The sequence below is a fragment of the Magnolia sinica genome, chromosome 15, assembly GCF_029962835.1.
Source record: "Magnolia sinica isolate HGM2019 chromosome 15, MsV1, whole genome shotgun sequence".
Lineage (NCBI taxonomy): Eukaryota > Viridiplantae > Streptophyta > Magnoliopsida > Magnoliales > Magnoliaceae > Magnolia > Magnolia sinica.
Genome location: NC_080587.1, coordinates 12,460,826 through 12,486,348, shown reverse-complemented (window position 1 = coordinate 12,486,348; position 25,523 = coordinate 12,460,826). Strand labels below are relative to the sequence as shown.

The 25,523-nt window shown below is 40.7% G+C and overlaps 1 long non-coding RNA gene across 3 annotated transcripts; it reads right to left on the bottom strand.

Moving 5' to 3' along the window:
- Positions 1-1,721: 1,721 nt before the first annotated feature.
- LOC131227758 (uncharacterized) lies at positions 1,722-16,807 on the bottom strand. 3 transcript variants are annotated; one of them, XR_009162482.1, is made up of 4 exons: positions 16,589-16,709; positions 16,288-16,392; positions 13,387-13,562; positions 1,722-2,356 (listed from the first exon to the last, which is right to left on the bottom strand). It is a non-coding gene; the product is annotated as an uncharacterized LOC131227758 (long non-coding RNA). The 3 variants fall into 3 exon arrangements; XR_009162484.1 differs by lacking the exons at positions 16,288-16,392; positions 16,589-16,709 and adding an exon at positions 16,720-16,807; XR_009162483.1 differs by lacking the exon at positions 16,288-16,392 and having other exon boundaries at positions 16,589-16,722.
- Between the last annotated feature and the right edge of the window lie 8,716 nt (positions 16,808-25,523).

Sequence of the window (25,523 nt, the reverse complement as noted above, 5' to 3'; positions counted from 1 at the left end):
GAAGAACTGAAGAACGGCATGGATATACAACACTGACACCAAGGTGGGCCCCATGGTCCAATGGTATTACCCGGCTAACACCTAATCCAATAACCCCAAGTAACTTGGGGTCTACCATCTCGACCTTTAATTAGAGTTACACATATGTTAGGTGTGCAATTCATGAGTACATGCTCATAAACGATCCATTTCTGAGCCCTTGATGATTATGCATGGTCTAACCCCAAGCGGACCCAAACCAAAGCCCAGCTAGTTCAATATCCGGGCTGTTTATGAGGTGAGCCAATCAGGCTTGATATTGATCAGAATGCCCTTGAAACCGTAAACAGGCCGAGCCGATTTTCAGCCCAAGTCTGACCCAAAACCCAAATAATCCAGCGTGGCCTATTAACAGACCCATCAATGGCTTAAATTGGTCTATCAATAGGATGGACCCAAGCCGAGCAAACTCCAAATTTCTAATAGACCAACGCACAAAGCCCAGCCTGAAGGCCTGGAATTGGGCCTGAAGATGACACCCCCTGGCCTGAAAATTAATCAAATCCCTATTTCTAATCCATCCATTGATCAGGTGGACCACATACACAAAGAGATGGACACTTGTAGAAATGAATCCTTTGGTTGGTTAACATACAACAAGCATGTTGTCCAATGGATAATTGGAAGATGGACCACATCAATTCGTGAACATATGAAGTTGGACCGGCCTGTCTGAACCTGTTCTGGTCGGGTGAACTGCTTGGCCCATTGCTACCTCTGTGCCCCGACCATTGGCTGGATCTGATCAGCTGAAAATCCTAGCCGAAGGTTACCATAGGCCCGGCCAGTTCACAGCCCTAACTGGAGTACGAAGTTCATGCGCAAGGATTCTGGGTGGGGCCCACTGCAATGTTTTTGAGAAATCCAACCCATCCATCCATTTTTCGAGATCATTTTAGGACAAGCGACCAAAAATGAAGAGGATCCAAAACTCAAGGGAGACATACTAGATGAAACAGTGGGGAAAGCCTACCGTTGAAACCTTCCTAGACTCCACCTTGATGTTTATATGCCAACCAAACCGTTTATAAGGTCATTTTCACTGGGATGAAGTGAAAAAACTTACACCGATACCAAACTTTTGTGGCCATATAAATATATCAACGGTGGTCACTAAATTCTCACCGTTTCCTCTCGTGTGGCCCATTTTAGTTGGATGTCTTAAAATAAGCTCGAAAAAACGGATTTCTCACAAACATGGCAGTGGGCCCCACCCACAATCCTTGCGCAGGAACTTCCCGCGTCCCTAGGTGGGCTATGAATGTCCATATCAACGTACATTTAAAAGACCTACCTGATGATCTTATCTCCCTTACGTTTGGTTTAGGCTTTCATGGAGGGCCTAACCTGATGAATGTCTCTGATTTTAAAACATCCTGACCATCCAATTAACCCGTTAACATAGCATGCTTATGATTAGAGATCAATTTTGGTGGTTGAGGACCTAAAGAGAGTCATAAACCTTAATGCATCAGGATGTAAATGGTGTTGTGGACCAGATTTTGGAAATGGGGGGTCCATGATTTGGGTGATCCAAACCATTCCTTTAATGGGCCCCACTGTGGACAGTGGATGCCTTGAAATAGACACTAACCCTGTGACCAGTCACCTACAAATAGACACACGAGAAATGGTTTGGATTTACTTGAGTCCATGATTCAGGACCTCTGGAGCAGTTCAAGGAGCACTATATCCTCTTCCTGATATGATTTCCATCAAATATATAATCCATTAAAAGGGGGAAAAAATGTCTATATTTACACTGCATGGTTCAATGATCCAGATCATTGATCGGCTGGACCCCACATTCGATTGATCATGAAGATGAACTCTTGGATTGAAAGATGCTAGATGCCAATCTTGGTCCTCTTCCACTTGAACGCAGATCACTGTGGTATTTGTCACCTTGACTATCTCTTTGCTGATCATCCTTCAAAAGAAAAAAAAGAAAAAAAAAAAAATCTATTTGTTGGCCAAATAATTGAAAGGTAACGATCATCCTGATGAGGGCCATGGTCCATCAACAAATGGGGCCAACGAAAGAATGGTTTGGATCATGGAACCATAGCCACACCTGTAGAAACTGAAAACCAAAGGAGGATGTGCATTTCTCAGGTTGAAGATCATATCATTCTTCTTCAACAAACAATCACACCCACATGGAGTAAAAACAAACACCATAATGACAATAAAAAGCCTTTTCTTTTCTTCTTCCTCAAGCTGTATATGAAAGAATGTCTCTCTGAACACCACCCCTTTAACTTGACTGGGGACCCTTTGCCATGGCAGCTTCACGTTCCTGGCGACGACGTTCTCTCTAAGACACCAAATATAAGCAAATCAATGTAATGGCTAATGCAGAATATTTAAGCACATACAAACAAATTAATTAATTTAACTTAGGCTGCATTTGGTTGCATTCACGATATTTGATGCAACCAAATGCAGCCATAGGCAATGGTTTGCTTGCTCGGATATGCTTTTGCAATACAATGTTTTGATTTCGGAGGCAGTCTTCAATAGGCAGGTAAGTTCGCCAAAAAAGCCTCCAGATTCAATCATTCTAAGTGGACAGATGCACAGTCTCTTAGGGTGCATTTGGATGTACAAGTGAATTTATCCTTTCTTTCCATACCACCACCACGACTGGTCATTCTTTGGCAGATCCCACTCCAAAACATGAGGGATAGAGCAAAGGTGGCAAGGCCTATCATATCAATAGGGTTGTGTGAAGAGAAGCAGGCCACTCATCCAATCGACATTATGTGGCAGGGGCCACCCTGTTCGACCAACCAATGGGGTGAGCTGGTCTGCTTTGATCCAGGAGAAAGCCAAGCCAGCAAGCTGCCTTGTAAGTGCAGGCCATGGATTCGGTTAAGTGAAGACAAATTCATATTGAAACAGCGCTCAAATTGCAGTTACATTCATTTCAAGTCCAAATTGAAAGAAATGAAATTTCTGTTTGGAGTATAAGAACCTCCCACTTCATGAACCTAATAATTGCAATTCAATTTGATGGTGCATCCAAATCTTTGTACCAGGTTGGCTTTGTAGTCCGCAATTTCATATATGGCATAGCCAAATTGTTTGTTCATCGCATTGATAAGCTCAGTTTGCAGACCCAACTCGTCTTTAAAGTTTGTCTTTTTCTTTGGTGGATATGTCATTATACTTGTCTTTAACAATAGAAGCGGAAACAAGGAACTAGATTAGATTGATGGCCAACAAGTACCCCAAAAAGACCATTTCCAATATCTTAGGTCAATAATTCAAGACAGTGGAGAGATTGAGAAGGATATTGCTCATAGAATTAGAGCCAGGCAGATGAAGTAGAGGCCTCTAAAGTCTTATGTGATCGCCACATACCAATCAAATTAAAGGGGACATTTTATAGGATGGCTATAAGACCAGCCATGCTTTATGGAAATGTTGGGCAGTAAACACTAGTCGTTTAGAGTATATCTAAAATGAGGACTTTGAAATGGACGAGTCCAGGATGAGGAAGGATAGAATTATAAATGAATGTATTCAAAGAAACTTGGGTGTAGCCCCAGTAGGTAATTTGACAGTGGAAAGTAGACCTAGTTTGGCCATGTGCATTGGAGACAATGAACTACAATTGGGAGTTGGTTGTTTCAAGTTGAATGCTACAAAAGGGCAAGTGGAAGACCAAAAAGGATGTGGTTTTGTTTTTTTTAAAAGATGTATTTCAATAAATAAAACTGGCCGCAGCCATAATTACAAATATACAAAAAATAAACAAAAAACACAGGAAGCAACTACAAAGCAGCCCACGAATCAGGCAAATGGATATCTGCATATGTTTTAAGCCATTCAATCACTAGCACCTTTGCTTTACCGAAAACTTCCTCTACTCGACCCTCCTCACAATTCCTAAAGCAACAATTATTCCGCCCCAACCATATAGGCCAAATACCCGCCAGAAGACATAATCGACAAACTTTCGAACCTACTCTGCTTGACCCTCCCCTATGCCACATCATGAAGAAATTTCCAAATGATTTTGGACATACCCAAATTATTTGAAAGAGATGAAAAAAAATTTGTCCACATCTAACGAGCAAACTCACAATGGAAAAATAAATGATCCACCGATTCCTCATCTTTAAGGCACAAGATGCAAACATTCAAAAGAACCATTTTTTTCTTTTACGAAGGTTATCCACTGTGAGCACCTTGTTACCTCCCACTAACCAAGCTAACATAGCCACCTTCATTGAAGCCCCGTAATACAAAACTGGAGCAATCGGAGAAAGCCCATTAACTAGCTGACCTCCACTAAGCATTCTGAAGAGTGACCTAACCGAGAATTTTCCTGACTTTCTTTTAACCACACCATTGAGTCTTGCTCTGAAGATACCGGCTTTACCTTGGATAAAAGGTCCAACAAATTCACCAATTCCTTAAATTCATCATCATTTAAATTTCCTCTACGCTTAAATTTCCTCTACACTGCGGGGCCCAACCCTCGTTGTAAGGAATAACAACTAGCAGCTAGCATCTCCTCTTCTCTTGCTAGACTTGCTATCCTAGGAAATATAACCCCCAATTTCTGCTCCCCCACCCATATATCATCCCAAAACCTACTCTTTTGCCCATTTCCTAATGAGATACCCACCCCTTTCCACACCTTGCTTTTTATTGAGTTAACCACTTTTCATAGGTAAGAAGATCTATAGAGAGACGAAGACCACGTCCATCCACCGACCCCCGGAACCTAACCCTACTTCCTCCGAACTACCTCCCTCCATAGACTCCCCTCCACCCCAAATCTCCATACCCATTTACTTAGCAAGGCTTGATTAACCACCTCCAAACTTCTCAACCCCACACCCCCTTGGCTGACTGACTTGCATGCGTCTTCCCATTTCATGATATGGAACTTTTTCTTTTCTTCCATACCTTTCCAAAAGAAGTCCCTCCAAATTTTTTCAAATTTATCCGACAACGACTTTGGGCATTTAAGAAGGGAGATAAAGTAAATCGAAAGGTTGGACATAGTCACCTTAATCATGGTTATCCTTCCCCCTAGAGACAAATACCTGCTTCTCTACTGTGATAGTTTATTTTCAAATCTTTCACAGACTTTGTCCCCTTGCTGCAACCCCCTAGACGAAGAGAAGAAGCCATTTGGAGAGCCATTTACTAGAATTGAGAACTTTAGAGATGTGACACACATCCGCATCCATGTTCTCCATCTCCTTCCACACCCCAACCAACCTAGTATATAATCTAAGAAGCCCTAATCAACATGATCGTACGCCTTCCCTACATCTAGCTTACAAACCACACCTTTCCTTCCGCTTCTGTTACATATATCTATATTTTCGTGAGCTGCTAAGATATTATCCGCAATTTGTCTTCCCGCTACAAAGGCCCCTGAGATTTAGAGACGACTCCACCTAAGGTCGCTTTAAATCTTGTGGCTAGAACTTTTGACAGAATTTTGTATGGCCCTCCCAATAAACTTATCGGTCTGTAGTCCTACAAGCTTTCCGCACCTTCCTTTTTTGGGATTAATGCAATGAACGTAGCACCAAACTTCAGGAGCAAGGAAACTGTTTCATAAAATTTGTTAATAAAACCAATTACCTTGCCTTTCACCAAATCCCAAAACTTATGATAAAAGAGTATTGGGAACCCATCCGGACCAGGCGCCTTTTCTCCACCCAACTCTTCAACTGAGGACACTATTTCTTCCTTGGTAAATTGTTTTTCAAGGGATTCTTCCATGTAGTTGTAGTAAGACAAGATTTAATGACTTATGGTTTTAGTAAGGTTACGACCCTTGATAGAGTGGTGAAGCGGAAAAACATTCATGAAGCAGACCCCAATTAATTGGGGTAAGGCTAAGATGATGATGCTGAGGAGGAGGAGGAGGAGGAGGAGGAGGAGGACGATGATGATGAAGGGACCAAAAGCAAGTGACCCTCTTCTCACTCCCTCTTCAATAGGCTATTGACCACCTCATTGACACCACTCATAACAATATAACAAACGGCTCCCAAGCTAGCTACTAAAAATTGAACCTTTTTTCAATTCCCCAACTTATCATTCTTGACCCACTAAAATATGAGAATCTCCTTCAATGAGAAGCTTCCCATAATAGGAGGAGAAAATGCAAATCCCTTTTCTTAGCATATGAATCATTGCAAGATCTGACCCCACCTCACCCTAAGGCCCAGGAAAAGCCATCATCACCTCCAAACATTCGTTTCTCAAGATGCTCTTGATCCCAAAGGGGCCAAGGTTTTCCAAAGAGCCCCCAAAGGACCTGGATCGAGGCAGCTCCTACTTGATCTTAGAGTTCTTCCTTTCAAACTGTCCTAATGGAAAACCCCCAAAACTATGGTCTAGCAAAGCAAGATTCGTCATTTGATTGATTCCACCAAAGGTACTTCCTATCAAAGATCCTATTATTCCTTTCCTTCTACCAAAGCGTGTTGATTATCTTTGTGGGGATTCTCTCTCTTGCTCCAGATCCATTGAGGGTGTGCTAGACACATTTCTACGTGACTGCATCCACAACTTTGTGACATCCCTTAGTATGGGACCTAGCATGCGTAGCTTCCCAAGACAGCATAACACCCACCAAGCTGTCGTGCATAGAGCTGTCATAAAACTGAAACATTGCATGGCTAAGTGTAAATTCTAATACTTACATGCACCATAGAGCCTTCATCCACCATGATAACTTTAAATTCGTAATCTATGAGGATGCAACATCTAGTTTTCTTTGCCAACAATAGTTCCATTTTATTGGGACTTCCAAATTTATTTATTTATTTATTTTTTTTTTTTAAAAAAAAGGGAAACTCCAACCAGATAACTCTAGCATGTGCCATTCCACTTGCATTGTTGTGTTGGACCATTGATGTGATATTCAAGTTTGGTCCTTTGGTCACATGTCCAAGCATTAACGCCTTCTCACCACTGTGAGATATTAATGCCTACAGTTAATCTTGCTTCAAATCAACTGCAACTATCATTCTTTATAGATCTTCTAGAACATGGGTGTGCTTCTCCGAACTACCGTTCCACAGTTTCAAATCCCTTCTATCAACTGCTTCATCTCCATCTCTCTTTCCCTTGTAGCATTTTGTTGCCTAGTTTCCTTTGCTCTCGTTTAACGGTTTGCTTTTCACAACCAAGAAGATGAAAATCATAAGTAATTTCCAGTTTGAGACCTCCTGTGTGCAATACAGCAATAGACACACAAGATATGTTTTTCATTACCTTTTCAATTGGTTACACCTCTAATTATTCCTCCTCCACATGACTCCTAAAACCTTTCACCCTTTCTTTGAATGAAAATGATAATTTATTAAAGCCCAACCTCTCATGGTATTCCTTAACATCAACCCCCAAGCATCAATTATTTCTCTTAATTGGTTGCACTCCACGCATATGTAATCCTCGATTTTAACCACGTGCAAACTATTCCAACCACGCATTATCAAGCCAAGCAAGCCTACTATACACAACTCTCAACTAGCAAATAAGTTTACGTACCACACAAGTTTCTTGTTATATGCAAAACTCCTATTTTATCTACCTCGAGAAATGTTTTTCAAAATGGTTGACGCACTCTTAAAATTGTGTTCATGAGACCCTGGTTTGAAGACTCTTCTTAGTCAACTCATACTTGGTTAGGACTGGGTCGAGTATACACCATGCGTAGACTCAGGGTGACTCGGACAAGTCTAGAGTTTCTGACGCACGAAGCATAATTTAAAATTTTCATATTTTAAATAACCTAATTCTATGGATCCCCATCTAGATATTCTCAAGTTTCTATGAATAAAAAATATAAGAGCTGCGATTTGCTTGTACATTACCACCATTCAAAACCATGTAGACTATCGATGTTGTTTCATCAATCGAGAAGGCTCTCTCCCAAATCTATCCCAAACAAGGAGAAAATGAGAGCCAACACATCATTCCCTATAGCAAGCCTAGGGCAAAGCACGAAAGCCATCCAAAGGTGGACCCCACACATAAGAACGTACGGATGTAAAGGAGGGACCTCAACTCTCTCTCCCTTCCCCCAAACGTTCAAGGCTCTTTTTCCAATCCCTCATAAGATCTATTTATAAGGAATTAAGGTTGTGGGGAAAGGGTTGAGAGACACCAATATGGTGCTCTATTACCATACAAACTTTGGCATGCCCTACTAAATCTAAAGTCTGTTATCTTGCCTCACCATGTACCCAAAGTAAACAAATCACTCCACTTATCATGGCCATCCACCCTCGATCCAATAGCCATGCAAGTTAAGTGGAGCACAAGATCTCAACCGTTGGAATTACCATCAAGCGTAATTAAAACCTTTTGACGATTAAAATAAAAGATCAATGGTTAAAAACATTTATCAAACCATTTAAAACCTTTTTGAGTGCCAGTACCAACAAAAATACTTGATGGACATCTTTTAAAAAAAAAAAAAAAATCACTTGATAGATGGTCCGATCTACCAAGTCTCAGCCATAAGCATGTTACCAGTGGATCCCTTATTGGATCATATGAACCTCGACCATATCTTAATGCATGAACCTAGCAACACCACATATGGGCCACTGCAATTGACTCCTCAAAGCAGGCCAAAGCACATTACATCAAGAACTAGAACTTCTCATATGTCTTTAGGTCTAAGGATTAGTCAAAGTAGTACATACACAAGTTGATCACATCAGGGATGACAGGTCTCTCGACCCAAAGACTTTTAAGTGATCCTCCAATGTAAGTATCCAACGTGTCTAATAGCAAGATCTCACATCAATAAATACTAGTGTTCGAAATATTGGTATCGCGCTATGTATCGCACCCTTGGGATACAAATACATATCGGTTATCGCACGGGATATATCGTTTGTATCGCATAATTTATCGCACTTTTTGGGAAACATGGGGAACATTGGGAAAATGGTTGAATTTTTCGATAAAACTTCAGGGATTGTCTAAAAAGATCTTAATACATAGTTTTAAATCATAATCATAACATGGCAAAAAAAATTGCACACAATAGGTTTCTTTTGTGCAAGGTCCTAAGCCAAGCGTTGTCTGATTGAACTAAGGCAACTATATTAAAATAAAATGCATAATATTTATAAATGTATCAAGAGATGTATAAAAACACATTTATTATTAGGGCAAAAAAATTCTACTATCTGATTAGTGGACACTTAATTGTTAAAATAAAACCATTAGACACAATTATTATTATGTGGGCCACACCTCAATGTGTGCATGATATATCTACACTGTTCATCCTTCTTGCCAATTCATTTTAGGACATAGGCCCAAAAACGAAGCAGATCCAATTCTTAGGTGGACCACACCACAAGAAACAGTGGGCCTTAGGAAGTTTTTAATGGTGGACCACAACATAGGAAATAGTTCTTAATAACCATTGAAAACCTTTTATGGGCCATAAAAGTTTTAGATCAAGCTGATATTGCATTTTCTTTCCATCCAGATTTGTATGACCTTATCAATAGGTTGGATGTTCAATAAACGTTATTGTGGACACTAGTAAGCTTTTAATAATGGAAGTTCAATGATCACTTTTTCTAGTGGTGTGGTCTACCTAAAACTTTTATCACCTTCATTTTTTGGATCATATCCTAAAATAATATGTAAGAACATATGGATGGCATGGATGTATAATACATCTATAGAGGTGGGCCCTATGGCCAAGGCCTCACCCATATGGCTACAGTTATAATCCGTAGCCATAGGTCTACAGAAATGAAAAATCACTTCGAAAAGCAGGCGTATTTTCGTCCTCAAATGCTCTGTTCGTACGTGCAAAGTCTAAGTTGGGAAGGTAAGTTTTGGATCCTTCATAAAAGACGCTGGATAAAAGGTGGGGTTTACAGTGGTAATTTTCTCCAAAATCGGAAGCGGATTGTGTACTGAGTAACTCTGCACGCTAAGCATACTGAGTAAACTCTGTGGGGCCCACCGTCATTCATGCATTTTATCAACTCCGTCCATTTGTTTTATCATATAACTTTAGGGCTTTAGACCAAAAATTAATCATATCCAAAGCTCAAGTGGACCACACCACCTGAAACAGTGTGAATTGAATTCTACCGTTGAAAATTTCTTGAGGGCCCACAGAAGTTTTGGATCAAGATGGTATTTGTGTTTTCCCTTCACCCATGTCTTTTTGATCTTATGAACAGTTTGGATGACAAATAAACATCACTGGGGTCCTTAGAAAGGTTTCAACGGTGGAAATCAATACCTCCACTGTTTCCTTTGGTATGGTCTACTTGAGCTTTTGACATACTTCAATTTTGGGCTCAACCCCTAAAATGATGTTAAAAAACGGATGGACGGCGTGGATAAACCACGTGAATTCACAATGGGCCCAACAGAATTTACTCAGTACCATAAGAGTGTACTAAGTTACTCAGTACGCAATTTGATTTCCTCCGAATCAAAAGAGGAAACTGACTCTTCTTCTCCGTTAAAGGCGCAACCCGCAAGCCTTGCGATTTCAAATCCATTCAAAATCTCAAAAATTTTCTCTATTCTTTCTTTCTTTTTTCAAAATCCCTACCCAAATCCCAATAAACTCGATGAAAATCTGATTTCTTTCAAAGTGATTCTATCCAGAAGAAAAAAAGGGGGGGGGGGGGGGGGGTGGTCAACGATTGGCCCACCAAATCTAGTTGAAGGCCACCCCTTCGGGCAAATTTGAGGTAAGAGATTTTTTCCTATTTATTATTTATTTTTCAAATTTCTAGAATCGTAGGTGGTTATGAAGATATTGGGGGGGAGGGGTGTCAACGATTGGCCCACCAAATCTAGTTGAAGGCCACCCCTTCAGGAAAATTTGAGGTAAGAGATTTTTTCCTATTTATTATTTATTTTTCAAATTTTTGGAATCGTAGGTGGTTATGAAGATATTCGAACGATATTGTGTATACAATCAAGGGAAAAGTCATGATAAATGCTGATATATCATCGATATCGGCAATATCGCATGATATTTTATGATATTTATGCGATATATCGCACGATACATAGGATTCCGTGATTTTTTTGTATTTCTGAGGGAAACCTTAGGGGTTTCATATCGCCGACCATCGATAACGATAATATCGGCCGATAGTATCAATATTACGAACACTGATAAATACTAACACTCCTATACGAGGTAGGGCAGAGGGACTGACTCATCATCAAGCCTGATGGTAGAGACTCCCATAGCGATTCATCATTGGTTCCTTCACACAAGATGACCATATAAGAATAATCAAAGGTTTGTCCTGAAATCTACTGGGTGGTGATGGAATAATAGGCCACTAAGATCTATGGAACACAACTCTCCCTTCACCAGTGGTCGTTCTGCCCAAACTCAAATTCCTAAGGACAATAGAGGAAACCCTCTCCTTATAACCCATGAATATGTTTGATTAAGACACACATGCATATTAGTTATGCCACTAATAACATGCCCACACAGGACCAATTCGTCATGATCTAAGGACAAGATCATCGCATTGGAGTTTTGGGTCACACAACACTAACATCTTTGAGTTGCTTGCGAGTTAGTTCATGTCAATACCATGCAATTCGACGAACCTCCCCATTTTTCACCTCCAAATCGAACATCTAGGTTACTGAATTCTCTAGAGATGATTTAGGAGCCTCCCACAAATGCATTAATTTAATAAAATAAGTTATTACAAAATATTATTTCGTTAAAAATTAGATAACTATTCAGTATTTCAACAAAATGAATTGATATTTATTGCATTTCTAGGTCACATGTTAGCTAGATTTTATCTTAAAATCAGTCCAAGTATCACTTTTTTATTTTTATTTTTTATTTTTCTGTTTTGTATGTATTTCCTTTTATTTGGGGAAAAAGGTTTGTCAAACACTTTTTTACTCAAGACCAAACTAGTTTGTCCGAGTCTCCAAGCTGTAAAACCATGCATGCAACAAAAGAATTATTGACTATATGAAAAGATTATATCATGTATTAAACCAAACTTTTCATTTGTTCTCCATTACTAAATTTAGAGCAAGGATATGAAACAAAGGAGCATACACAATATACCATATTGAGGAAACATACAATGCTAGACGAACTTTTGTTCAGCCCAACAAACTGCAAAAAGGAGCCCACCTTCTGGTTATCCAAGTTGTCTGTGTTGTGGGTAGAGTTAGGCACAGGATGACTCAACTCGGCTGACTCGTCTCGTCCGACTCGTTCAGACCCAACTCAACCCGAACCGAATGGGTGAGTCGGTCTGAACCGAGTAGGCTTCACCCAATCCAAACTCAAACCAAGTCAAGTTCGAGTTACCTAGTAACTCGACCTGAAACTCGATCCGGTCAGACTTGACTCAATCCGAAACCCGACTCGATTTGGGTTTGGGTGTGTGTGTGTGTGTGTGTAAAACTAATTTCTAAAATCTCTAACCCTACCCACTATACCCGACCCCGACCCGATTCCAAACTCTCTCTCTCTCCCTCCCTCATCTTCCTCCTCTTCCAAGCTTGCAGCCACCCACCACCACCACCACCACCCTCCTCTCTCTCTCTCTCTCTCTCTCTCTCTCTCTCTCTCTCTCTCTCTCTCTCCACTTCCTCCCTTCCTCATCTCTCGATCCCACTCAGTGCCAACTTGACTTGACTCGGTATTTCTACCCGGGTCGGCCTCAGTCCAGATCAGTCCAGGCCAAACGAGACCCGGATTGGATCAGGTCAGGCATGCTAGACTCGGTACCGAGTCAGATCAAGTTCGAGTCAGGCCTATTTCAAAACCAGATCAAGTCGGATCAACCCTAACTCGGTCCAACTCGACTCGATGCCCAGCTCTAGTTGTGGGCCCCGTGGCAGATGTAGGAACACCCAAAATTTCCCCCAATAAGATTATCATAACCGTCTAATCCCCACTAACTTTAAACTGTCCAGTCCCGTCAAATGTGAACAGTTGTTTGTAACTGTCTGTTTTCATTGGATGGATAGGATCATCTAATTATCAGGAGAGCTATTAGGGCACGATCCATATTATGACATCAGTCACTGGATCAAAGGCTTCGGTTACCAAAAGATGGGTCCTAGCTGCACCACTGTTGGGTCAAACAAAAGAACACTGTTCTCTAAGTCTTGAATACCTCAAAAGCTCTACTACTGTGTGGTTATGTAGTTGGTATGACTTATGAGAAGAGGGAATAGCATAGACAACAGGTGAGACTAAGAAGGAAATAAAAACAAGTGCCTTACAAAAGGTGTAGTCTAGCTTGAATAGAAGCATTACAGCAAAAATCATACTAACCAACAAAATAGAGATGATGAACATACCCTTCTTTCCCAGTAAGGATGGAAGCACACAAAATCATAAACCGGAGTGATTGTCGACACCAAGACAACATTAACTCCCATGAAAACCAAAAGTGCAGTCATAGGCCTTGTTCGGTGAGGCATTTTGTTCTTAATCCACCAACAAGATCATGAAATCAAGGATGCAAAGCTGGGCCCTGTTGAAAGATACATAGAATAAGACAGTAGATGAAAGGCATGGAAAGGTCAGAAATTATATTTGCACTCTGCATGAAAAATGTGACTTGCCTCTTTATGGCTGTAATTAGCTTTGATTCTTAGGTTTGTAAACAAATGGATAGCATGCTAAAATACCTAGATATGGCAAGCATATCACTTGGATACAGTGTATAGATTTTCACTTGAAATCAAAGTATCGAACAGGATACAGCATGGCAATATTCTTTTGAATTAAATGGTAACTTTGATAAAGAGGAATGACGCTATCACATGCAGGCATCATTTATTTCCATGAAGTCGTGCCAAAACATCTCTACTGTAAGAGTGGCACTCGTCTCTAGAGATTACATTGATTGGGCAGGGCACCACATGAATGGGCCATAACCCATCCACCAAGGCAATGGGACTGTGGCAGCCATCTGATTAATAACCTGAAAAGGTAACAATTAACTTCATCATCTAAGCTTTATCCTAACTGATTGGAATAAACTAAATGAATCACGATTCCACCATTCCACTCTATCACGGGATAAACCTTCAGTTACACCATAGGTCATCAAATCTTTTTCTTACAACCTACATCCACGTCAGCCTTCCTCTAGCTCTTTAGAGTTTAGACACTTCAACTTGTACCAACTCACTCCTGGTCGATGCAAGTGTTGGTCTCCATTGCACATGACCAAACCATCTAAGTCTACTTTCCTTCATCTTATTACCTATTGGTACTACTCCTAAGTTAAATGCATTCATGTCCAATTCTATCCTTCCTCGTCTTGCCACTCATCCACCTCGACATCCTCATTTCAGCTGCGCTCACCCTATGAGAACATGTTGGTCTTTAACTACCAACATTGTGTCCCATTTTTTTTAAAAAAAAGGTAACAGTAAAAGAAAGAAAGAAGTGCATTGGTCCAAATGCAACCTGAAAACCCCACAACAAGGAAATGATCAGAGTTGTCCAATAAAGGGCGTGTTTGGATGCACTTCTCGAAAGGGGGTTTCAAGCCTACTTCGATCGACTCAGACAAATCCTGAGTTGACATTTTAGCACCTATTTTGTCAAGTGGGAGATGATATGGGGGTTTGCAAAGTGCTTACAAATGCACAACATCAATTGCCTTTTGGATCAAAACGGCATTTAACCTCAAACACCCCTTCAGAGGGTGCGTCCAAACAGCCTTGTATGGGATTATCATGCCTATGGCCCTGCACAGAGGGCGCAAACCCATCCACAAGGCAGCCCACCAGGTTAATGGGCTGCCCAGGTTAATGGTCCTGATCACCATACAGTTCACCACATATACAGTTGACATAACACTTAAAACTATGCAGAACAAACAGAATAACAATTCTAAGCATCTGGGTATCATAGGAAACAAAATTTCAGTTACACCAGCAAAACTTTGAATCATGTTGTCTAAACATCCCGTCTAAATATATCCTACTTCACCAGAAGGACTGATCACCTGTGGGCAATAGCATCACAACAGTGGTAGTGACCATCTTTCTCACTAGCATGCCACTTGTTTATGAAATCAGTACCATTGAAACAATGGCCCTAACCATGAAGATCAGTAAAAAATCAAGCTGATTTGCTCACTAGGTGGGCCACATTTGTACGTTGGATTGGACCATCAGTCGTCCACTACTTCCAACAGTTTGCCCACCTATGCCAGGTGATCTTCATGGTGGGGCCTGATGTTTTCATGGTCCTAGTGTCCTACAAACACAGGATGTTGGCGGGAAAGATTGTAAGTACCACAAGTCGCAGTACCTTGCCTGTAGGCGTTCAGTTCTCTTTCACCAAATCACGATGCCTCGTCCATAATACACTCGGCATCCATAGACACCAATCTAGATCATCCAAATTGTGAGCCCCATTGCACATATTACAACATGGCCTATGGTTTAATTCGTATCTACTCAACTAACAAGAATTTGAGAACAATATCGACACCATATTGTGCCAAGATCCCTCTGGACATCTGACGCAGTTCTGATGTGTTAGAAGTGCAGAATCCTCAAGACGAGTCTTTGCTCAGTATAATTGGGTTTCATTTCTAGAAAGTAGGGACCGTGGACAATTAGTCCGTTGCGTCACACTGCAGATAGGCCATGCCCCAAAAATCTCCTCAGTGGGACAATCCTAACCTTTTGATTTGTGGCCCGAAAATTGATGGTTTAGAATATAAATACAGCATAAACTCGACATTCAACTGGAAAAAAAAAGGTCCCAATAGTAGTGGCAAGGATATTCCAACTAAAGAGATTTTTGGCAGTGACCAATCCACAGTATGAGCCCAACAGACCAGCGGTCAGGATTAACTAACCCTGGGCCCACTTGTCAAAACTGAAAAAAAAAAAAAAAAAAAAAAACAAAAAGAAAAAAGAAAAAACCCAAGTGCACTGTTGAAAGCCTCAGCTCACGGATCCTGCAAGTCCTATTGAGCAATGCTGTGACGATTTGTTTGAGGTGGGATTGAAGGGGTGAATCGAGACTGCGAACAACCACTACAGGTGGATAAAGACAATGGACAGTTAGAAATAAAATCACCAACGGCCTGTAATCAATGTAAAACTGTGGCCCACCCGGTGATTGAACCATCTTAGTTTTTAGTAAAGAGCACGCTCATGTTGAGCCCCACCTGATGCATGGCCCAGATCACACAAGTGTGTGCCGAGTTTGCGCGTTTTCAAGCTCACCTCTTCAACATCTCTGCATATATCCCTCCTCTTTGAAGTTTGATGTGAAGATCTACTCATGAGCATTCCATCGAACAGGTTGTGTGCAGGACACGGATCGTTATTCTTTTTTCCCATAATTAGAAATCCGTTTCGGGATTCCAATAAAATCAAAATCGGATCCAATCAAAATACAAAGTAAGGATGTTTATTTTTTTTTATTTTTTTTATTAAATTCCATTGCAAATATATAAAAACAAAATCAATCAAACGGTATGCATACAACAGCAAACTTATAAAATTCTGTAAAAACAGAGCTTACCCAATTAAAGAAATGAGAGTGAGAGAGAGCAGTGAAAGGAGTTATTTGATACTCTAGCTACATATGACGCCTAATACGCAGTCGCTGACCCACCATCCAAAAAAAAAAAAGATTGGTTGAATAATCCCAACCTTTGATCCGTTGAAACTCGTCTTCTGACTGGGATTTTTCTATATACAGCCGCATAGACCAAAAACCCCTATTTTAAACCATTCTCGTAGAACCCCTATTTTAACGAATGGCTATGACCCCATGATATAGGTGAGGCCCACCGTTATGTTGTGATGTACTTAAGCTTTTTATATACTTTAATTTTGTAATCAACCCCTAAAATGAGCCGGAAAGATGGATGGACGGCGTGGATAAACCACCACCATTGAATGTTTTGGATTTGACTCTTTTTCTTTTTCTTTTTTTTTTTTCTGTGGGACCCTCCAAAATGAAACCGATGGATGGGAAGGATTTGTCGCAAACATTAGGATTGGCCTACGTTTTTTACCAAGGTTCCTGGAATGTTTGAAACAGAAGTCAGAGAGAGTCAATGGTGAGCAATCAATACCATCTGTTTTCTTCCACGTGGCTAAGTTGAGTTTTGGATCTGCTTTAAAATTTCGCCCACTCCCTTAAAATGATCCGGTGAAACTGGTGAATTCGGAAGGATTCTTCAAAAGGCTTCCCCAGGAACTTATTGTCCAAGGGATGCTTAATGTTTGTGATTAACATATAATCATATCAGAACACAAGAATAGGGCTGTACACGAACTGGCTAGCTCAATTAACTCGCTCGACTCGGCCCAACCCAAAACTGAGTTCGGGTAGAGTTCAGATAGGTTCCAGTTCAACCCGAGTCGACTCGAAACTCGGCTCGATCTAGCCCGACTCAGTATATATATATATATATATATATATATATATATATATATATATATATATATGGAAAAGTAATTATGTGCTCGACCTCACGAGTGCGTCCCATGAGGTCAAGCTGTGTGGGCCCCACTGTGATGCGTTTCGAACATCTACCCTATCAGTCAGATGCACCGTTCCATCGTAGGCCTAGGAATCAAAAATCAAGTCAATCCGTGACTTGTGTGGGCCACACCACATACAGAAGTGGGGAGGGGCCGTGCACCATTAAAACATTCATAATCATTTTTTAGGCCCACCAAGATGTGGTTTGCAAATCTAGCCCATCCATTATGTGTGTCCCACTTGGATGAGGGTTCAGACCAAGTTTCAGCAGCATTCAAAACTCAAGTGGGCCCCACCAGGTGCTTTTATATATTTTAACGGTGTCTTTACATGATTTTAGATGGTATGGCCCACCTGAGTTCCATATACGGCTGATTTTTGGGATATCCCATAATTTAGAGGGGACTCATCAAATGCATGGTGTTGGTGGTCGACACGCATCACGGTGGGGCCCACACAGCTTGACTTCACGGGAGCTTATCATGAGGTCGAGCGCATAGTACCTTTTCCTATATATATATATATATATATATATCCTAAATTCTTACTTAGTTACCCTGACCATTTACAACAATCCAAGCCGTCCAAATCGTATGTCCCTTTGTAGATGGAGCAAGTCCCGAAAATCTATGACAAAAGTCTTTTCCAAAAATTAAGGTCGTTCAAGTTACCTACCAAAGCTCTTCCTATAGAGTAAATGGAGCAGAGTAAAAAAATCAAGGCCGTCCAAATCGTGGGTCCAAAACTGGCCCCAACTTGCTTGATTGCTGATCGGGCCGGCTTCGGGCTGGACATGTTGGCACAATGATCGGGCCGGGCTAGGTTCGGGCTAGTTTGGTTGGTGATCGGGCCAAGCCGGGCTGAGCCCAATTCGACTTGGTTTTGCCTGATGTACTCCCCTACACAAGATATACATGATTCATCATACGTGCCACACCAAGATGAATGGAATTTGTAAAAGCTAATATATTCCAAGACTTGTGTAGGCCACACCATGTGAATTTAGATGTCTCACACAAGATTTTACACCATTCCTTGTGGTGTAGCCCACCTAAGTCATCCTTTTGGATTTATGCTGAAATATAGCGGCATCTAATGAAGGGGTAGATCTGATGTATATCTGTCACACGCAACGGTCAGTTTGCGATTTCGGTAGTGTCGCCTCCAGTCTACGGCGGTACAGATTGGAAGCGGACTGTGTCCTACCCTACTCGGATAGACTCGGTCCTTGCAGGGGCTCTGTGGGGCCCACCTTGAAGTAAGTGTTTTATCCATGCCATCCATCCCGTTTGAAAGATAATTTTAGTTCACGAGCCTGTAAAGGAGGAAGATCCAAGGCTCAAGTAGGCCACACTACAGGAAGCAGATGTGATAGTGATGCTGCCGTTGAAACCTTCTTAGGGCCCACTGTAATGTTTTTTTTTTTTTTTTTTTTTCATCCGGCCTATTCATAAGGTTACATAGACTTGGATGAAGGAAAACAAAAATATAAGTTTGATAAAAAAAAAAAAAACTTCTGCAACTCTCAAAAGTTTTCAACGGTAGGCATTCAATGCTAACTATTTCCTATGGTGTGGTTCATTTGACCATTGGATCTGCCCTGTGTTTAAGCATTTAACCTAAAATGATATGGAAAAATCGATGGACAGCATGGATAAAACACATACATTATGGTGGGGCCCATAGAGCTCCTGCCAGGACGGAGTAGGATGCAATCCGTGTCTGTATTGGTTGGTGCTGTGGGCCCAGCATGTGTTTTAGTGCAAGATCCGGGATGTTTATTAGGTGAGCCAACAATGCTTCATATTCACAAAAATGCCCCTGAAACCCTAAAACACACGGAGCTGATGGGCTCTCATGCACAGCCCAGACCGGCCAATTAATATAACGGGGTAATGATTTAGGGACGTGGATTAGCTACTGACAGGTTGAGTAGCCTGGCTACTAAAGTAATTGTCACCAAGTTCTACTGGCCTACTGTGATGTATGTGTTGTATCCACACCGTCCATCCATTTGCAGAGATCATTTTAGGGTATAAGCAATAGAATGAGGCAGATCCAAAGCTTGAACGTCCCCCACCACAGAAAACAGTGGGGGGAGGGAGGCGTTGAAACCTTCCTACGTCCACCATGATATTTATTTGAGATCCAACCTGTTTATAAGTTCACACAAATATGAACAAAAGGAAAACACAATTATCAACTTGATTGAAAACTTCTGTAGCCACTAAAAGTTTTTAATGGTAACAGGTGCAGTTCACCCGAGCTTTGGGTCTGACTTATTCTTTAGCTAATGCCCTAAAATGATCTCTCTGCCGTCACTTCAGCAGCGAGCCTCGCTACTCAATCTGTCAGTAGCTAATCTGGGTCCATGATTTAGGTTAAGGCTCACCCCTGGGTGCACTATTTTCGCCCAAGTCCGACTCAAAAGGCCACTAATCCAGGCTGGCCAATTAACAGACCTATCAATGGCTAAAATTAGGCTATTCATGGGATGGGCCCAGGCCAAGCAAACTCCAAATTTCAAATAGACGAAAGCACAAAGCTTACCTGAACCATAGACCATATGAGCTTATCTAGTGGGCCTAAATCCATCCCAAAATATGGTTGGGCCTGAGATTGACCCCCCAGTTTGAAAATTAATGAAATCCCTGTTTTGCACATCAACGTTTCTAATCCATCCATTGATCAGGTTGATCACATGCACAAAGATATGGACACTTGGAGAAATGAATCATACCGGCCAACAATCAACAACCGTACATTGCCCAATGGATAATTGGAATGGTATATTTGTAGGATGGACCACATGTACATGTGAACATATGAAGTCAGACTGGCCTGCCTGGTTGGAATAAAATGACTTGAAACCCAACACAGCCCGAAAGTTGATCAGGCCATGCACGCTAATCACAAGCACTGTCGAAAGCTGGGTGGGCCGTCTGGCCCATTGTCACGTGTGCACGGACCATAGTCTGGATCCGATCAGTTGAAAAGTTGGTCCAAAGGTTAAGGCTAAGGCTACTTAATAAACCGGCGTAATGATTTATGCTAAGGCTCACCCATCGCTGCACTCTTTTCACCACAATTTGACCCAAAAGCCCAATAATCCAGGCTGGCCAATTAACAGACCTATCAATGGTTGAAATTGGGCTATCAATGGGATGGGCCCATGCCAATCAAACTCCAAATTTTGAATAGATGAACGCACAAAGCCTAGCTAACCATAGCCTGCATGGGCCTATTAGCGGGTTCAACCCCGTCCTAACATATGGTTGGGCCGGAGGTTGACGCCCAAGTCTGAAAATTAATCAAAGCCCTGTTTTACACATCAACGATTCTAATCCATCCATCAAGCAGGTGGACCACATGCACAAAGAGATGGACACTTGAAATCCAGCACAGCCCGAAAGTTGACCAGGCCATGCACACCAAGCACAAGCACCGTTCGAAAGCCGGGTGGGACGCCTGGACCATTGCCACCTGTGTCGGACCATACACTAGATCTGATCAGCTGAAAAGCTGGGCCCAGCTATTCACGGCCTTAATTGGAGAAAACTCTTTTTATACTTACTCACACATGTGCCAAGCTGGAACATGTGTGAGGTCCAAGTATAAGATTCTTGCAACCAAAAGTCATGCAATTCCTCTCCTTAGGTGGGCCACAAATGTCCAAATTACATGAATGGTTCAAAAAATATGACCAACCATACACACATGTAAAAGGCCCACCTGATGAGTGGATCTCCCTTGCTCTTAATTTACGGTTCCATGGCAGGCCTAACCTAATATTTCAAAAAAATCCTAACTCTGTGAGGCTGCCTTGATGTATATGTATTAGCCATGCCATTGATCCGTTGTTTCAGCTCATTTCAGGGCATGATCTGAAAACCGAAGTACATATAAATCTCAAGTGGACCACACCACATTAAATGGTAGGAATCGAATGGCCACTTTTAAAAATTTATTGGGGGCCATATAAGTTATGAATCAAGCTAATATTTGTATTTTTCATTTTCCATGTCCATGTGAGTGTGTGACCGTATGAATAGGTTGAATGATAGCAAATATCAGCTTGATCCAAAAATTTAGTAGCCCCAGGAAGTTTTTAATGGTGAGAGTTCAATCAGCACTGTGTGGGCACTTGAGAATTTGATCTACCTCAGTTTTGGGTTCATACCATAAAATTATTTTTAAAAATGTATGGACGGCGTGGATTTATCATTAACATCTTGGTGGGACCGCCTACCTTCGGAAGAATTTACACGCCATCCAAGCGGAAGAATTTTATGTGAATAGGCTTTTGCCGCATCCTTCGGAAAGTGGGTGTAGAGGCATGCGAGAGAAGAAAACTCACTTTTTTAAGCTTGTGCTAAGAGCGCCTTCATCCAGACCGTCTACCTTATCCGACGGTTGATAGTAAGGTTCGCACGTAATGACGTGCGAACCGATGCGTAGTTGAGCGTTCCTCTATGTGTGTGTGTGTGTGTGTGGGTGGGGGAGTGGGGGACACCATGACTATGTCGAACATCAACACCGTGCATTTGATGGGTCCCCTTTAAATTATGGGATATCCCAAAAATCAGCCATATACGGAACTCAGGTGGGCCATACTATATAAAATCATGTGAAGACATGCCTAAAACATATAAAAACACTTGGTGGGGTCCACCTAAAATTTGGATGCATCTGAAACTTGGTTTGACCCCTCATCCAAGTGGGACACACATAATGGATGGGCTGGATTTGTGAACCACATCTTGGTGGTGTGGTGTGAACCACATAATGGGGCCCAACAAATGATTATGAATGTTTTAATGGAGGGTAGCCCCTCTCAACTTTTGTATGAGGTGTGGCCCACACAAGTCACGGATTGACTTGATTTATAAGCTCATTGCCCACCATGGAATGGTGCATCTGACTGATGGGGTAGATGTTCGACATACATCACAGTGGGGCCCCCATAGGTCGACCTCATGGGGAGTTCCCATGAGCTCGACCGTATAGAACCTTTTATATGATGGACGGAATTAATAAATTGCATGAATGACAATGACAATGAGACCGACAGAGTTTATTCAGTACGTTCCTAAAGCGACGTAGCTCCCCCTCTCCTTCCCATACAACTTGTCGCCTTCCCTAATTAGTTCCCTATAAATGCCCGCATTCCACGAATACCTTTGCTCATCCCACTCCAAACCAATCTAGCTAGCACCAATATCTAGCTAGCGATCTCTCTCTCTCTCTCTCTCTCTCTCTCTCTCTCTCTCTCTCTCTCCAAGAAGAAGAGAAGATTTCTTCTCTTTCTCAATCCAAGAAGAATTGAAGATTCTCTCTCTCTCTCTCTCTCTCTCTCTCTCTCTCTTTGTGTGTGATGGCGGAAATGGAAGCAGCTCTTGAGGTTCACCTTGAGGTTGAGGATCTCGTTCAGGCAGCGAACGAGAACCCGTCGGGTTTACTTCAAGTAGGATTTGTTGCCATCGGTGTGAGTGGAGCATTGATTTCCGATCTCTCGATTAACCCTCTCACCGGACTCTACGTCTTTCTTATTGTTGAGACTCAAATATTGCATAATTTTTTCCATTTATATCTTTGTTTTATGAACATAAATCATCTCAATATTCTATTTTACTTATGCATGTGTTGCAAGGTGAATTTTAAGTACTTGGATTGAAAAAGGGTGCTAAAAAGCATGGATTTGATACTCAAGAATTACCAAGGCAAGGGATGGATTTTAGGAAACCAAGATTGAAGAATTCACATGCTAAATATCTAAGAAAACCAAGTAAGGAATGAAGAAAATTGAAGATTTGAAATGAAGAATCCTGAAATCGTCCTAAAAAAGTGTATTTTGAAGCTGTGAAGTTTATTTTGGGAAACTGCGCAGTAGGAAGTCTGTTTTAAACGAACTATGCAGCGAAAAGTCTATTTTGAAAAAATATGTATATTTGATGCGGTTTCTAGGGTTTTTCAACTTTATATAAAAATTGGAGTTCCCTACTTATAAATAGGCTTTCCTAGGGCATTCCTAAACATCATTCAAGGCATCCCAAAGCAAAATTTAGGGTTTTTAAAGAGTTTTTTTTTTAATTTATTAAAGTTTTATAAGTTGTTTTTTTTTAAAAAATTTTAGATCTTTTCTATTTGCATTTTTTTCTTTCTTATTGTTTTTTATTTCTGCAATTTAATTATGTTTTTCTAAGTTCCTTCTACCTCAAGCTAGAAGGGAAGCACATGGGTTTAATAATTCTTTAAAATTATGATGATTGATTGTTTTAATGATGAGAACAATGGTGTATACATGTTATCTATTATTTAGATTTTGTTTTTTATCCTCTTGTGATCCATATGTTTCCATCATATGAGATCCACATTGATGGATAGGCTTACCCTAGATCAATCAGATTTTCTAGATAGGAGAGGTTCTCAACCTGTTATATTTTTTTTATTTTCATTATCTCATTGATATTTAATTCTTAAAATCACTGACGCTTGAGAATATATATCAACGGTGCAAATCCATGATTTTCTAATATTTTATATCACTTATTAAAATATTTAAACTGTTTTATTTTTCGATTAGGTTGACCATAGTGCTCAGATCCTAGTTGTGTTATCCAAGTCATTATGATTTTGGAACATTAACCTATGTGTGGAACTTTGAAGCTTGGGTGTTATTTTATTCAGTTGAATTACATCCATCCAAAAATCCCAAAAATTAAATCATCAGTTTAGTTTTTATTACTTAGTTTGTTTTGCATTTGATTTTTTCCTTCTCATAATTCATCTCCCTGTGGGATCGACCCTATATTCATAGGATACTACTTACGAACCTCTGTACTTGGAGGCAAGTAATCAAGTTTTTGGCACCGTTGCCGGGGAGAGACTAAGATAGATCAAATCTGTGCAAGATAGGTAAGGTAAGTTCTCTTCTAAACCCTCCAAATTTTCTGTAGATTTTTTTTTTCTCTTTTTCTTTAAAAGTAAATTCAGTTGGGTCTTTCAAGGACTAACTACGACATAAGGTTGCCCTGGTTAGGATTTTATCACTCAAATGTTATGGTTGTTCTACAGTTGCTGTTTGATCACAAAGATCATTTGCTGAATCTATTTTCCATATTAACATAGTTTAATTTCTGCATTAGTTTTACTTTTGTTGATTTATTTATTTATTTATTTATTTATTTTTGTTTCGTGGACTGAACCTTCATGGTCGGCTCTGCCGTCTGGGTTGTTGATTTATTTTGCTTTGTAGATTGAACTCTCATGGTCGGCCCTGCCGCCTAGGTTGTTGGTTAAGTTTTTATTTTTATTTTAAGTATCATACTTGCTATTTGAATTGGTGGTATTTGTTGTATGGTGTAGATGATTTATGTCCCGTTGGAGTAGGGATCAAAACAATCGGCTCTCCTCCGAAGGCGGACTAGTTCCAGGCCTTGATCATTCACTTAGAAGAGGCACTCAACATCACTTCGATTACATGGCAGACCCAGTTGATAATCCAAATCCAAATCTGTCAGATCCAACTATAAATCAAAACAGAGAAAATCAACTTAATCCTCCTCTTAAGGATGAAAATGAAGTTCATAGGAATGTGTTAAACCAACCACGGACTTTACGTGAACATTTACACCCTGAGAGATCAACTTCACCATCTTGCATAGTGTTCCCTGCTCACACAGGGAACATTGATTTTAAACCAGGTGTGATTCAATTAATTCCTAAATTTCATAGCTTGGATTCTGAAAGCCCCTACTTGCACCTCAAGGACTGTGAGAAAGTAATTGCAACGTTACAAGTAAATAATGGCAATAAGGATGTACTTAAGCTTAGGTTATTCTCATTTTCTCTAAAGGATCAGGCCAAAGCATGACTCAACTCTCTAAGACCTAATACCATCACTTCATGGCAAGCCTTAAGTAAAGAGTTTTTGAAAAAGTTCTTTCCCGAGCACAAAACAAAT